The following is a 13,412-nucleotide window of genomic DNA, read 5'->3' as shown; positions in this document are numbered from 1 at the left end:
ATTGGGTCTTGCTATGTAATGTGGTTGGCCTCAATTTTGTGCTCCTCTTGCCTCACTTCCCCTAAGTGCTGGGATTACAGGTATGTACCTTCATGCCTGACCATCAAATGCTTTTATAAAGGCATGCAATTTCATTCATGAGGTCACTACAGTCACAGCATAGTCATATGCTAAAGAAGGGCCAAACTCTTAAATCTTCTACATTGGCATTTAACTTTCAACATGAATTTGGACGGGAGAACCACTTAAGTCACTGTACCTTCCTAACTCTATATCTCTGTGGACAATCAATGATAAAAACAAATCAAGTCACAAAAAAGACATAGTGGAACCTTAAATTGATATTGTTAGATGGAAGAAGGCAATATGGAAAGGTTGCATACCACATAATTTCAAGGCTACATACTGCATGCATGCGATTCTGAGCAAAGCTATAGTGTGGGAAAATATCAGTGGTTTCATAGTTTTGAGAAGATAGGGAGAACATGGATGGCAGAGGACTTTTCAGACAAGTGACATTAAATCTATTTATGTATGGCATTCTATGATACTGTAATGATAATGTATCTTGCTATATGATAGTGTAATGGGAGCTATATGATAGTATGCAAGTGAAAAACCCATAGATATTTATAACACATAAAGTGAATCATAATGTAATTTATGAATCTTAGTTATAATTTGTCAATATTTGTTCATTTATAACAAAGGCATCACGACAATGTAAAATGTGAGTAATAGGGAAAGCTAAAGAAATTGAGACTAAGCATATAGGGACACTCTTTACTTTCTTTTCCAATTTTCTATGAATCAAAAACTAGTGTTAAAATGAAGTCTATTAATTATATAAAAGTGTAAAACAGTTTAAACAAAACTGGCCTTGTTTTCATTTGAGTCAAACCCAGCATTTCAGTTTTTCTTTATTAACCACAAAATTTATTATTTTCTTAACTGATTTTGTCAAGTTATTTGGAGCACTCTTTATTTCAGGCACTGCAGACAAGAAATGAACTCTATTAGGAAATGCTATTTGTTATTTCATTTTAAAATAAAGTGAAATCACTATATGTTGGCTTGTGCTCTTGACAAATTACTGTAATGGGCTGATGGTTTTTCATTATCTGTTACACAGAAATTCAGGGCTGGTAACTGTGTTTGGTATAGACGCTTACTCATCTGTGAGAGAGTAATTTCTTTGCTGCCTGGCCACACCCCATCCTAAACCTTGCTCTGCATCTGCTACAGGATCAGTCGAAGACAAATGTGAATATCTATGTTTTGCTAGTAAGACATACTCCATCTTATGTCTTCCCAAAGGCAAAATCATCATTGTGAAGTAGGGTGCTTAGAAGAATTTTGAGGCTTTCTCAAAATGCATTGTTTGTATAAAATGTAAAACCTTTTTTGATATTCATTTTGTTTTGCTAGCATATATGTTCCTAACAATTTAATTGGTGTATGTAATTTCTCTTTGAAATATCTTAGAAATATCTTAGAAATGGAAATCAGAGTGCCAACATGATTGTCTACCTAAATATTATGTTTTATGGAGAGAAGAAATCTATACTCCATAATAAAGTTTCATACTGTATACATATAGAAGATACACATATTTTGTGTTTTCCCTAAACATACATAATATGTTAAAATATGCTATTCTTAGTAAGTGGTTTTTGGGGAGAAAGTATGGAGATTGACATCATGGCCTCACATTTGCTAGACTACAGTCTATCACTTGAGCCACATCCTCATCCCTTTTAACTGTAGTTATATTTTTCAGATAGTGACTCTTTCTTTAGTCTGAACTTTCTTCTGATAAATGCTAAATTGCACAATTTTTACAACTCAGTAAATTAATTTCATTAAAAATATATTCGGAATCTTTGTGTTTGTATACAGCAGTGCATTCTTCACGGCTGAATCTTATCATTTGTACATTCAATTTGTTCTTTTTTTTCATTTTTTTAGTCTGATAATTCTTTTTTCATTATTGTTGTGCTGGGAGGGGATGCACTGGAGTATTTATAGAGGCTCTTACAGTGTACCAAATATTTCATACTTGAATTCACCCCCTCCACTAGTCTCTTTCATCTACCCTCCCCTGATTATTGGAACAACTGCAGCAAGTATCATTTTTGCATTACTTACATGTGTATAAGTTATTTGCACTGTATCCATCCTCCTACCCATTTCCCCCCAACCCCCCCACCTCTGAGCAAAACCTGTCCCACCCTCTTGTTCTCTGATTTTGTAGAAGAAAAAACATAAAAGATAATAAGAGAAACATGGTGCTTTTGCTAGTTTGAGATAAAGATAGGTAAACAGGGAGATTCCTTGTGTTGTTTCCATACATACATGTATTACAGCCCAAATTGGTTCATCTCTACCAATCTCTAGTCACCTTTCCATAGGCCTTGCCCAGTTTAAGATTGCTATATTTGTTCCTACATAGGGAGCACAACACCCACATTCAAGTTTTTTATTTTCTCCTTCCCTTGCCCTATCCCTCCTGTGTATGGTTTCTCCTTAGTGTGACCCATGTCCAATAATATTGCTGCATTTGTCTTAGGTCTGTAATCCACAAATGAGGGAGAACATGGAATTTTTTGCCCACTGAGCCTGAATAACTTCACTTAAAATGATGGTCTCCAGTTCCATCCATTTACCTGAGAATGACAAAATTCCACTTTTCCTTGTGGCTTTTGTGGCTGAGTAAAATTCCATTGTGCATAAATACCACATTTTTTTATCCATTCACTGGTAGTGGGCCATAGCTTGACTAATATTGTGAAAAATGCTACAATAAACATGGGTATGCAGGTGACCTTTTAATAACCTGAGTCGCTTTCCTTAGGGTATATCCCTAGGAGTGCTATTGCTGGATCATATATGCTAGATCATATGTGCTGGATCATATGGATCTATATTTAGTACTTTAAGAAGCCTTCACATTGTTTCCCACATTTCCACCAGCAGTGTACAAGGGTTCCTTTTTCCCCACATCCTCACCAACATTTGTTGGTAGTAGGTTCTTGATGATAGCTATTCTAACAGGATTGAGGTGAAATATTAATGTGGTTTTGATTTGCATTTCCTTTATGGCCAGGCATGGTGAGCATTTATTCATTTGTTTTTTGGCCATTTTGACTTCTTCCTTTGAAAAAGTTCTGTTTAGTTCAGGTGCTCACTTCTTTATTGGTTCATTGATTTTGGGGGAGTTTAGTTTTTTGAGCTCCCTATATATTCTGGTTATTAGTACTTTGATGTATATCTGGCAAAGATTTTCTCCCACTTTGTGGCTGGTCTCTTCGATTTAGAGACCATTTCTTTTTCTTTGCAGAAGTTTCTAATTTCATATAGTCCCATTTGCTCATCCTTTCTCTTAGTTGCTGGGCCGCTTGAGTTCTACTGAGGAAGTGCTTTTCTATACCTATTGCTTCTGGTGTATTCCCTGCTCTTTCCTGAACTAACTTTAAGGTTTTGGGTCTGATATTAAGGTCCTTAATCTACTTTGAGTTGTTATGTGTACAGAGTTACAAGCAAAGATCTAGTTTGAGTTTTCTACCACCAGATACTCAGTTTTCCCAGCAACATTTGTTGAAGAGGCTATCTTCTCCATCTTATGTTTTTGGCACCTTTGTAGCTATGTAGATTCATGTATTGGTCCTCTGTTCCTCTGGTCTTCATATCTGTTTTTTTCAAGTACTATGCTGTTTTTATTGCTTTGGCTTTGTAGTGTAGTTTGAAGTTGGGTATTGTGATACCTCCACTGTTGCTCTTTTTGGTCTGTATTGCCTTGGCTATTCTCAGTCTTTTCTGTTTGCAAATGAACTTTAGGGTAGATTTTTCAATGTCTGTGATGGATGTCATTGGGATTTTGATGGGAATTTTGTTGAACATGTAGATTGGTTTTGGTAGTATAGACAATTTTACTATGTTGATTCTACCAATCCACAATCATGGGAGATCTTTCCACCTAATGTAGTCTTTCTTGATTTCTTTCTTCAGTGTTTTGTAGTACTCATTGTAGAGATCATTCACATCTTCTGTTAAGTTTATTCCTAGGTGTTTTTTTTTGTTTTGAGGCTACAATAAGTGGAATTGTTTTCTTATATTCTTTCTCAATCTGCTTATTGTTGGCTTATAGAAAGGTTACTGATTTTTGTTAGTTGATTTTGTATCCTGCTACTTTGCTGTAGTTGTTTATGGTGTCTAGGAATTGGGGTGGAGTTTTTAGATCTTTAAGGTATGAGATCATGTCATCTGTGAATGGGGATAGTTTGACTACTTCTTTACCTGTTTGTACTCCTTTTATTTCTTTTTCTTGCCTTATTGCTCTGGCTAGGAATTCCAAAGCTGTTTTGAATAAGAGTGGGGTCAGTGGGCACCCTTGCCTCTTTCCTAACTTTAGGGAAATTGGATTCATTTGTTCCACATTAAGTACCATGTGGCTATAGGTTTGTCATCTATAGACTTTATACTGTTGAGGTACATTTCTTCTATTCCCAGTTTCATCAAAGCTTTTATCATGAAATGGTGCTGAATCTTATCAAAGGCTTTTTCTGCATTTATTGAGATAATCAAGTGTTTTTTGTTTTTGCTTCTCTTAATGTGCTGTATTCTATTTAATAATTTGGGAATATTGAACCAACCCTGCATCCTTGGGATAAAGCCAACTTGGTCACGGTGTATGATCTTTCATATATGTTGTTCAACTTGGTTTACCATTATTTCATTGAGGATTTTTGCATCAATGTTCATTAAGGAGATTGGCCTGTAGTTCTCCTTTCTGTATGTGTCCTTGCCTAGTTTTGGGATGAGTGTAATACTGGCTTCATAAAATGGGTTAGGCAGTCTTCCTTCCCTTTCTATTATATGGAAAAGGTTAAGGAATGCTGTATTAGTTCTTCTTTAAAAGTCTAATAGAATTCAGCAGATAATCCATTAGGTCCTGAACTTTGTTTTTTGGGAGCTATATATTGCTGCTTCAATTTCACTATGTGTTATAGATCTGTTTAGGTGGTTAATATCCTCTTTGTTCAGTTTTGGATAGTCATAGTAGCTAGAAATTTGTCCATTTCCTCTAGGTATTCCAATTTATTTGAATGTATGTTCTCAAAGTAGTTCTTGATGATTTCCTGAATTTCTTGTGGTGTTTGTTGTTATCTTCCCTTTTTTGTTTCTGATTTTACTAATTTGGGTCTTTTCCTACCTTATTTATTCAGATTTGCCAGGGGTTTGTCAATCCTATTTATTTTTTCAAAGAAACAGTTTCTTATTTCATTGATTCTTTGTATGGCTTTTTGGTCTCTACTTCATTGATTCTGGGCCTTATTTTAATTATTTCTCTCCAACTTGATTTGAGTTTAGCTTACTCTTGTTTTTCTAGAAGCTTGAGATGTAGCATTTGGTCATTTATTTGAGATCCTTTTGTGTTTTTACATATGCACTCATGGCTATAATCTTTCCTCTTAGGACTGCTTTTGCTATGTCCCATAGGCTCTGAAAGATTGTGTTTTCATTGTCATTAAATTCTAGGAACTTTTTGATTTCCTCCATTTTTTCTTCTATGACCCACTGATCATTGATCAATACATTTTTCAACCTCCAACTGTTTGCACAATTTTTGCTGCCACTTTTGTTGTTGAGTTCTAGCTTTATTGAATTGTGATCAGATAGTATGCAGGGGATTATTTCAATTTTCTTATATTTGTTGAGGCTTCCTTTTTGTGCTAAGATATTGTTCATTTTAGAGAATATCTCATGGGCTGCTGAGAAGAATGTATATTGTGATATGGCAGGGTAGAATATTCTTTGGACATATGTCAGCTCCATTTGATCTATGGTGTCATTTAGTTCTAAAATTTTTTTTTTTGGCTCAATGACTTATCTTTTGGTGATAGAGGGGTTTTAAAATCTCTGGCTACTACTGTGTTGGGTATAAATGTGATCTGAGGTCCTTTAGTGTATGTCTAATGAAGTTGGGTGCACTGACATTGGGTGCATATAAATTGATAATTGTTATCTTTCTCTGTATGTATTGCTTCCTTTATTAGTACAAAGTGACCTTCTTTGTCTCTTTTGACTAGTGTAAGTTTAAAGTCTACTTTGTCTGATATCAGTATTGCTTCACCTGCCTGTTTTGGGGGCCACTCACTTGGTAAAACTTCTTCCCAAACTTTCACCCTAAGCCAGTGTTTATTTCTGTCAATAAGGTGGTTCTCTTGTAAACAACAAATTGTCTGATCTTCTTTATAATCCTGTTTGCCAAACAGTGTCTTTTGATGGGGAAGTTGCATCCATTAATATTCAGTGTTAATATTAATACATATGTGGTGATTCCTGTCATTTAGTTGTTTTTGTTGTTTAAGGATTTGTTTGTGTGCTGCCAATTCAATGCTACTCTCTTCTCTTCTGCAGTTTAATACTTCCTGTCCTCTCATGACTTTGTTTGTTTTTGTCTTCTGTGTGTAGAATTCCTTGCAGAATCTTCTGTAGTGGTGGGTTGGTGGTCATATATTGTTTTAGCTTCTGCTTATCGTGCACGATTTTTATTCCTCCATCAATTTTGAGTGACAGTTTTTCTGGGTAGAGTATCTTAGGGCTGAAATTATTTTCATTCAGTGCCCAGAATACCTCACTCCATGCCCTTCTTGCTTTTAAGGCTTCTGTTGAGAAATAAGCTGTTATTTTGATGGGTTTACTTTAAGTGTTTTTTCCTACTTTCAGACTTCAATAGTCTTTCTCTGTTCTCTGTACTAGCTGTTTCAATGATAATATGCCACAGAGAGGCTCTTTTTTAGTCAGGTCTATTTGGTGTCCTGGAGGCTACCTGTACCTGAATGGACAACTTTTTCTTACAATTTGGGAAATTTTCTGTGATTATTTTGTTGAGTATATTAGGTATCCCTTGGCTTGCACCTCTTCTCCAATGCCCATGATTCTCAGGTTTTGACTTTTGATGTAGTCTCTGAGTTCTTGCATATTCCTTTCACAGATATTGAGTTATTTGGCTAAGATTTTTTTCTGTTTTTTCTTTAATATCTATGTTGTGTTCCATCCCTAAGATTCTGTCTTCCACATTTTCTGGTCTGCTGGAGTGGCCTTCCACTGTATTTTTTATTTGATTAAAGAGACTTTGAATTTGCAGAATTTCTGATTGATTTTTTTTCCTGAGGCTTTTCAATACTTTTGTTCAGCTCCTGTTTCATATCTTGTGCTTTCTTCTTTGTTACATGTATCTCTTTTGTTTTAATAGTCTCCTTTGTTTCACTTTGGTGTTTATTGAAATCCTTTCTGAGTTCATTTAGTTGTTTCTGTGTCTTCTCAAGTTTTTTTTTTGTGGTTTCTTCATATTTCTTGAGTTCATTCTGTGCATTCTGTTTAACCATGTTTTGTAGCTCCTCCATGAGTTTTTCAATGATCTCATCCATGATTTCCTCTTTGAGAGATTTTTTGTGGAAGTCATTGAACTCAGTGGTGATATTTATTATTGTTCTGTAAGGGTCAGGAACTGGGTATTCATTTTCATCATTTTCCACTAAATTCTTCATTGAATTTTTATTCTTTTCAGTAGTGGGCTTTCCTTGCCTTCTTCTTCTCCCATGCTTCTTATTGGTGGTGTGCTCCTATTTTCTTGGTTGTGTCTAATTTGTTCTTGTTTACATTTTCCTTCTAGAATTTTAATTCATTATCAAAATAACAGGAATTATCAAAATAATAGACTATTAAATATAATAAATCATTTGAAATAGCGACTGAAATAGTATTTGTAAAAGCAAGTTGAAATAGCAAGTTGCGAAGTGATGGCTACAAGAAATAACCATCATTACTTCTGTTGCATTAAATTTAGATTTTTTATTTTGTTTTTTTGTTTGTGTGTGTTTTGTTTGGTGTGGAGGATTTTTTGCTTCTTCCTCAAGATTACAATATTACCAGCTCGAAATCAAATATTTAGCAATGGTCATTGATGTTCATTTTCACACTCATAAACCCTGTCAAAAAAAGAAATATATCAAATATCTTAGAAATTTTCAAATGAATTTGTTATGCAAAAGTTGCTAGAAGTTAAATTAAGCATGGAAAATGACCTGATAAAAAAGTTCTTATCCGAGTTATTTAAACTGTATTTTTAATCTCCTAACTTTTGCCAGCTTTTGCAATAATATTACTGGAACATCAAAAAGAGCCAAATATGCTAGCTGAATGATGTTCTAATTAACTTTTTATCTAAGAGCAGTCAAGAGCTTTTCAACAGTGACATATTTAGGTTATCAGATAATTTCTCAACCAAATTCATTTACATGAAAGTCATGGCTACAGATAAGTTTAAAACTCTCCATCTCTGTAAATATGCCCAGCTGATGACTTTGAAAATACAGGCATCTAATTTACTCAAACATGCTATTATGAGGTCATCAAACAGAATAACTGTTACCATCCAGGGATGTTTTTCTCAGACTAGTGAAAACCTGATATTAGTCATGAGTTGGATAATTGCTAAGTATATGGTCCTCTTTGGTAATGAATGTAAAGAGGAAATTCAGTTAGTACTTCATTGTACCTGGATGCATAATGAAACTAACTTAATCCTAAGAAAGGATTGATGGAGATCTGATTATTGGTATGATAAAGAATGGAAAATTTTTTTTTTTATGGAAAATAAAAATCTATTTTTATTTTTTTTTTATGGAAAATAAATTTTAAATTTTTTTTATGGAAAATAAAAATCTGAAGAATGAGAGGACAAATATTCTTTTTTATTCACAAAAAATCATATTACATTGCCAGATATGTCAATAGACAATGCACTGTGATATAATGTCTTATGTCTGATATTCCTTTGAAATTTTCATTTCCTTTTCCATTTTAAAATGCATGCATGAGATAATAAAAGAAATGAATTCTTACAATTTTTTCTGTCCTTATTAATTCTAATAGGTATCAATAACTTGTTAAATTCAAAGTTTCTAGTTTTTATTTCTATTTCTTAATGTACATATGATAGTTGTCCTTATTTGTGTTGTACAAGGTATGATCATTTGGGAGATATACATCCTATAGTGATAAAAGCAGGAAAGTTATCACAGACAGTTCCTAAAGCACTTATCTTTTCAATGGTCAAGCATTCAAAATCTTCTCTTCTTGTTATTTTGAAATATCATATAATTGTTATTAATTATAGACACCCTTCAGGCAACAGAACACCAGAACCTCTTCTTTCTAGCTATGAATTTGCATCTGTTGATCCACTTCTCCTATCTCCTTTCCACTCCACTATCCTAACTCTGATAACCACTATTTTACTCCCTGCATTTTTTGACACAGACAAGTGAAATTATATGGTATTTGTCTTTCTTTGTCTGGTTTATTCCACATAATGCAACACCCGCCAGGAGCAAGCATGTTGCTACAGTGACAGACTTTTGTCTCTCTGATACCTGAATGGTTTTCCATCAAGTGTGCATACCACACTGTTCTTATCCATTCATCCACTCATGTATGTTCACAAGTTGTTTCCATATCTTGATTACTGCACTGTACATGGAAGTGTGGATGTCTCTAGGACTTAGTGATGTTAGGGCCTTTGAAATTTTAACTTGCAGTGTGATTAATGTGTCTATGGAAGCAATGAAGTCTGAAAAGAGTCTCTAACTTATCTTTTTTCTTGCAAGGAGAAATCACCTGTGAACCTGAGGTGATCCTATTAAAAATGGGTAGCAGAGACAGAACTCTTCAATCGCTTCTCTACTGTACCACTAGGTTTTTGTGCTCCACACACAGCCACTCACTTGCTTTTCTCCAAAGATTCTCCTCAGATACTCTCATTAATTTCTTTTAGGTATTTATTGTTTTGATCCTTCTCTTGAGTGGATGGATAAGTACTTGGCAGATCTAATAATACTCTTTATGACATCACCCATCCCAATATTTTGGTTTTACTTTTGTATCACTGGTATCAATGCACTTTATGTTACTTCAAGGATTTGTAGCATTCAAAAACAGAATAATTATCTAAATAAGGCTGAACTGGAGATTCCAAGATGGCGGCTAGAGGGAGGAAGCAGAAAGCCACTGAGAAGAGGCAAAACTTTGACCCCTCCACATATCCAGCTGGCACAGAGAATCTCCACTTCATGTTAAATGGAGAAACCAGGAGGGCCCCCAGGCCACCAGTTGCCTGCACCCAGATGGCTTAGGAAGACGTGGACAATGTGAGCTTAGCAGTACCACAGTACTCACACAGACAAATCTGGGCCAGATCAGCATAGCCCCCTGGACAGACCAACCTCCACCTGGGGATAAAAGAGAAACTGAGTAATAAGTAATAAGAAGAATAAAGACATGTGGGAAAGAGGGTGGGGTGCACTGAGAGCAGAAGAGGGGGGAATGGAATCCTTCCTGGAACTGTAAATAAACAGGTTGGGCCAGGCCAGAGAGGCTCTGGTGAGTGCGGGTACACGCACCCACCAACCAGGGGTGGGAAAGCTTATAAGAGTGGTGGAGGGAGGAAAACTCCACAGGAGAGGGGAAAAGACCCACTTCCCATGTGAGCTGTAAACAAACATGCCAGCTGGCAGGAGAAGAAGCACCACCAGTAATCAGGAGTGGAAAAACTTGTAAAAGTGGCGGTGGGAGGAAAACTCCACAGGAGAGGGGGGAAGACCCACTTCCCACATGAGCTGTAAACAAACATGCAAGCCTGAGAAAGCGGGTGCAGTTTCACCTCCTGCATGTGCTTGGAAAGGGGAAAGCTTGTAGCAGAGGCTCGTGCACAGGAGAACTCTGAGTAAACAAAGCCTACAGGGTCAGGTGAGTGTTAAGCTCATCCCTGAGATCTGCATAAATAATGCCTCCAGCAACAGCAGGCTGACAGCAGTGGGCAAGCAAGCAAGAGCCACAGATATCATTCACAGAACTATCTCCAGACTCTTTTTTTTTTCTCTCTCCCTATCTTTGATGAGAAAATGACCAAACTACACCTGCATGCTGAAAAACTTAATGAAACTGTATTGCATTTGAACTTGGGACATGCTGTAGGTTTTTTTTGTGTGTGTGTCAGCAGTTTTGTTATACTTTATGTGTCCCTTTTGATGAGACAACTACAGAACAACATCTGAGGCACCATCTCCAGGACTGGAGACTGAGAAGGACACCCAAATTATTAAGACAGAAACTTCATTGCATTTGAACTTGGAGGTATTTTTTTTATTTTCTATTTTTCATTTTGTTTTATTTTATTTACATATATATATTTCTTTCATTTACTTATCTTTTATTTTTATTCTTATCTTTATTCTTTTTATTTTTTTATTTTCAATTCTCTTTCTGTCTCTCTAATGCCTGTTCAGCTTACTGTCAATTAGTACACCAACACTCCCTGTATATATCTTTGAAACTTTTTTGTTTGATTCCTTGTTTTGTTTTTCCTACTTGTCTATTTATTTGTTTTTCCCTCTTTCTTTAACTTCTTGCTTTCCATCTCCTCTCCCCCTTCCATTCTAAATATTACCACTGTTATTATAACAAGCTAGAAAATACTTAGTTGTACACAGTACAGAGACAGTAACAACACAAAGGACAATGATGGGAAGACAGAAAAAACAGAGAAACCAGTTTCCCCACAGCAAATAACTAGTACAGGAACCAGAGGGAAATGAAGAAAACAGATACTCAGATCCAGACTCCAAAAAAATGAAGATAAACTATGCCAAAGAACCCAATGAAGCCCACAAGAATAATTTAAAAGAAGACATACTACAGGTACTCAATGAGAATTTTATAGAGATGATACTGGATAGGGTCAACCAAAATGTACAGGAGACACTCAGGAAATTCCAAGACAACAAAAATAGAGAATTTGAAAAAGCAAAAGAAGAAATAAAGGAAACCATAGAAGCACTGTATAAACACCAAAGTGAAACAGAGAACATGATTAATAAACAGATAAATGAACTCAGGACAAAAATAGACAACATTAAAGAGGAAAACTGCCAGGATATGGAAAATCTCAGAAAAAGAACAAAACAGAACTGCAAAACAAAATAGAAGGCCAATCCAGCAGAATAGAACAAATAGAAGACAGAATCTCAGAACTTGAAGATGAAATGGTAATTAAAGGGAAATCGAAGAACTATTAATTAAACAACTCAAGACCTGTGAAAAGAAAATGAAAGAACTCACCAATTCCATCAAAAGACCAACCTTGAGACTCATGGGCATAGAAGAAGGAGAAGAGGTGCAAGTGAAGGGAATGCGTAATATATTCAACAAAATAGTAACAGAAAATTTCCCAAATCTAGAGAAAGATATTCCCATACAGATGCAAGAGGCCTACAGGACACCAAACAGACCAGATCAAAATAGAACTACCCCATGACATATTATCATTAAAAGAACAAGTTCAGAAACTAGGGAAAGAATATTGAAGGCTGTAAGAGAGAAAAAACAAATAACATACAAAGCTAAACCCATCAAAATCACAGCAGATTCCTCAACAAAAACATTAAAAGCAAGAAGAGCATGGGGTGAGATCTTCTGGGCACTGAATGAAAATAACTTCAACCCCAGGATACTCTACCCAGCAAAACTATCATTCAAAATATATGGAGCAATAAAAGTCTTCCAAGATAAGCAGAAATTAAAACAATATGAGACCACAAAGCCACCACTACAAAAGATTCTTTAAGGGATACTGCACGCAGAAAGTGAAACCCAACTTACCCTTGAAAGGACAGGCAGCACCAAACCACCAAGAAAGTAGAGAGTAACCTCAACTTAGGTACACACAATCAAACCTTCAAACAACTAAGACAACTAAATGACAGGAATCACCACATACCTATCAGTACTAACACTTAATGTTAATGGAATTAATTCACCCAACAAAAGGCATTGCTTGACAAAATGGATTAAAAAGGAAGATCCGACAACTTGTTTCTTACAGGAGACCCATCTCACTGACAGAAATAAGCATAGGCTTAGGATGAAATGCTGGAAGATTTACCAAACCAATGGCCCCCCAAAACAAGCAGTAGTAGCAAAACTTACCTCTAACAAAGTAGACTTCAAACCTGCATTGATAAAACGAGATAAAGAAGGACATTCCATACTAATAAAAGGGGAAATAGACCAAAAGGAAATAATAATCATCAACCTGTATGCACCCAATATAAACGCACCCAATTTCATCAAACATACCCTGAAAGACCTAAAAGCATACATTAAGTCCAACACAGTGGTTGTGGGAGACTTTAACACTCCATTATCATCAATAGATAGGTCATCCAAACAAAAAATCAACAAAGAAATCCAAGATCTAAAATATACAATAGATCAAGTGGGCCCACTTGATGTCTACACAACATTTCATCCAACTTCTACACAATATACATTCTTCTCAGCAGCCCATG

At 35.5% G+C, this 13,412-nt stretch overlaps 1 long non-coding RNA gene across 3 annotated transcripts in view; it reads right to left on the bottom strand.

Moving 5' to 3' along the window:
* Nucleotides 1-2,818: 2,818 nt before the first annotated feature.
* Nucleotides 2,819-13,412, bottom strand: part of LOC141410870 (uncharacterized) — a 47,687-nt gene continuing 37,093 nt past the window's right edge. For all 3 annotated transcript variants that reach the window (XR_012435660.1, XR_012435659.1, XR_012435661.1), the window contains 2 exons: nt 10,243-10,295; nt 2,819-7,994 (listed from right to left, as the gene is read on the bottom strand). This is a non-coding gene — a long non-coding RNA (uncharacterized lncRNA). The remainder of the gene's footprint in view (nt 7,995-10,242; nt 10,296-13,412) is intronic.

The sequence above is a fragment of the Castor canadensis genome, chromosome 9 (assembly GCF_047511655.1).
Source record: "Castor canadensis chromosome 9, mCasCan1.hap1v2, whole genome shotgun sequence".
Taxonomy (NCBI): Eukaryota; Metazoa; Chordata; class Mammalia; order Rodentia; family Castoridae; genus Castor; species Castor canadensis.
This window is presented reverse-complemented; position numbering and strand designations above follow the sequence as displayed.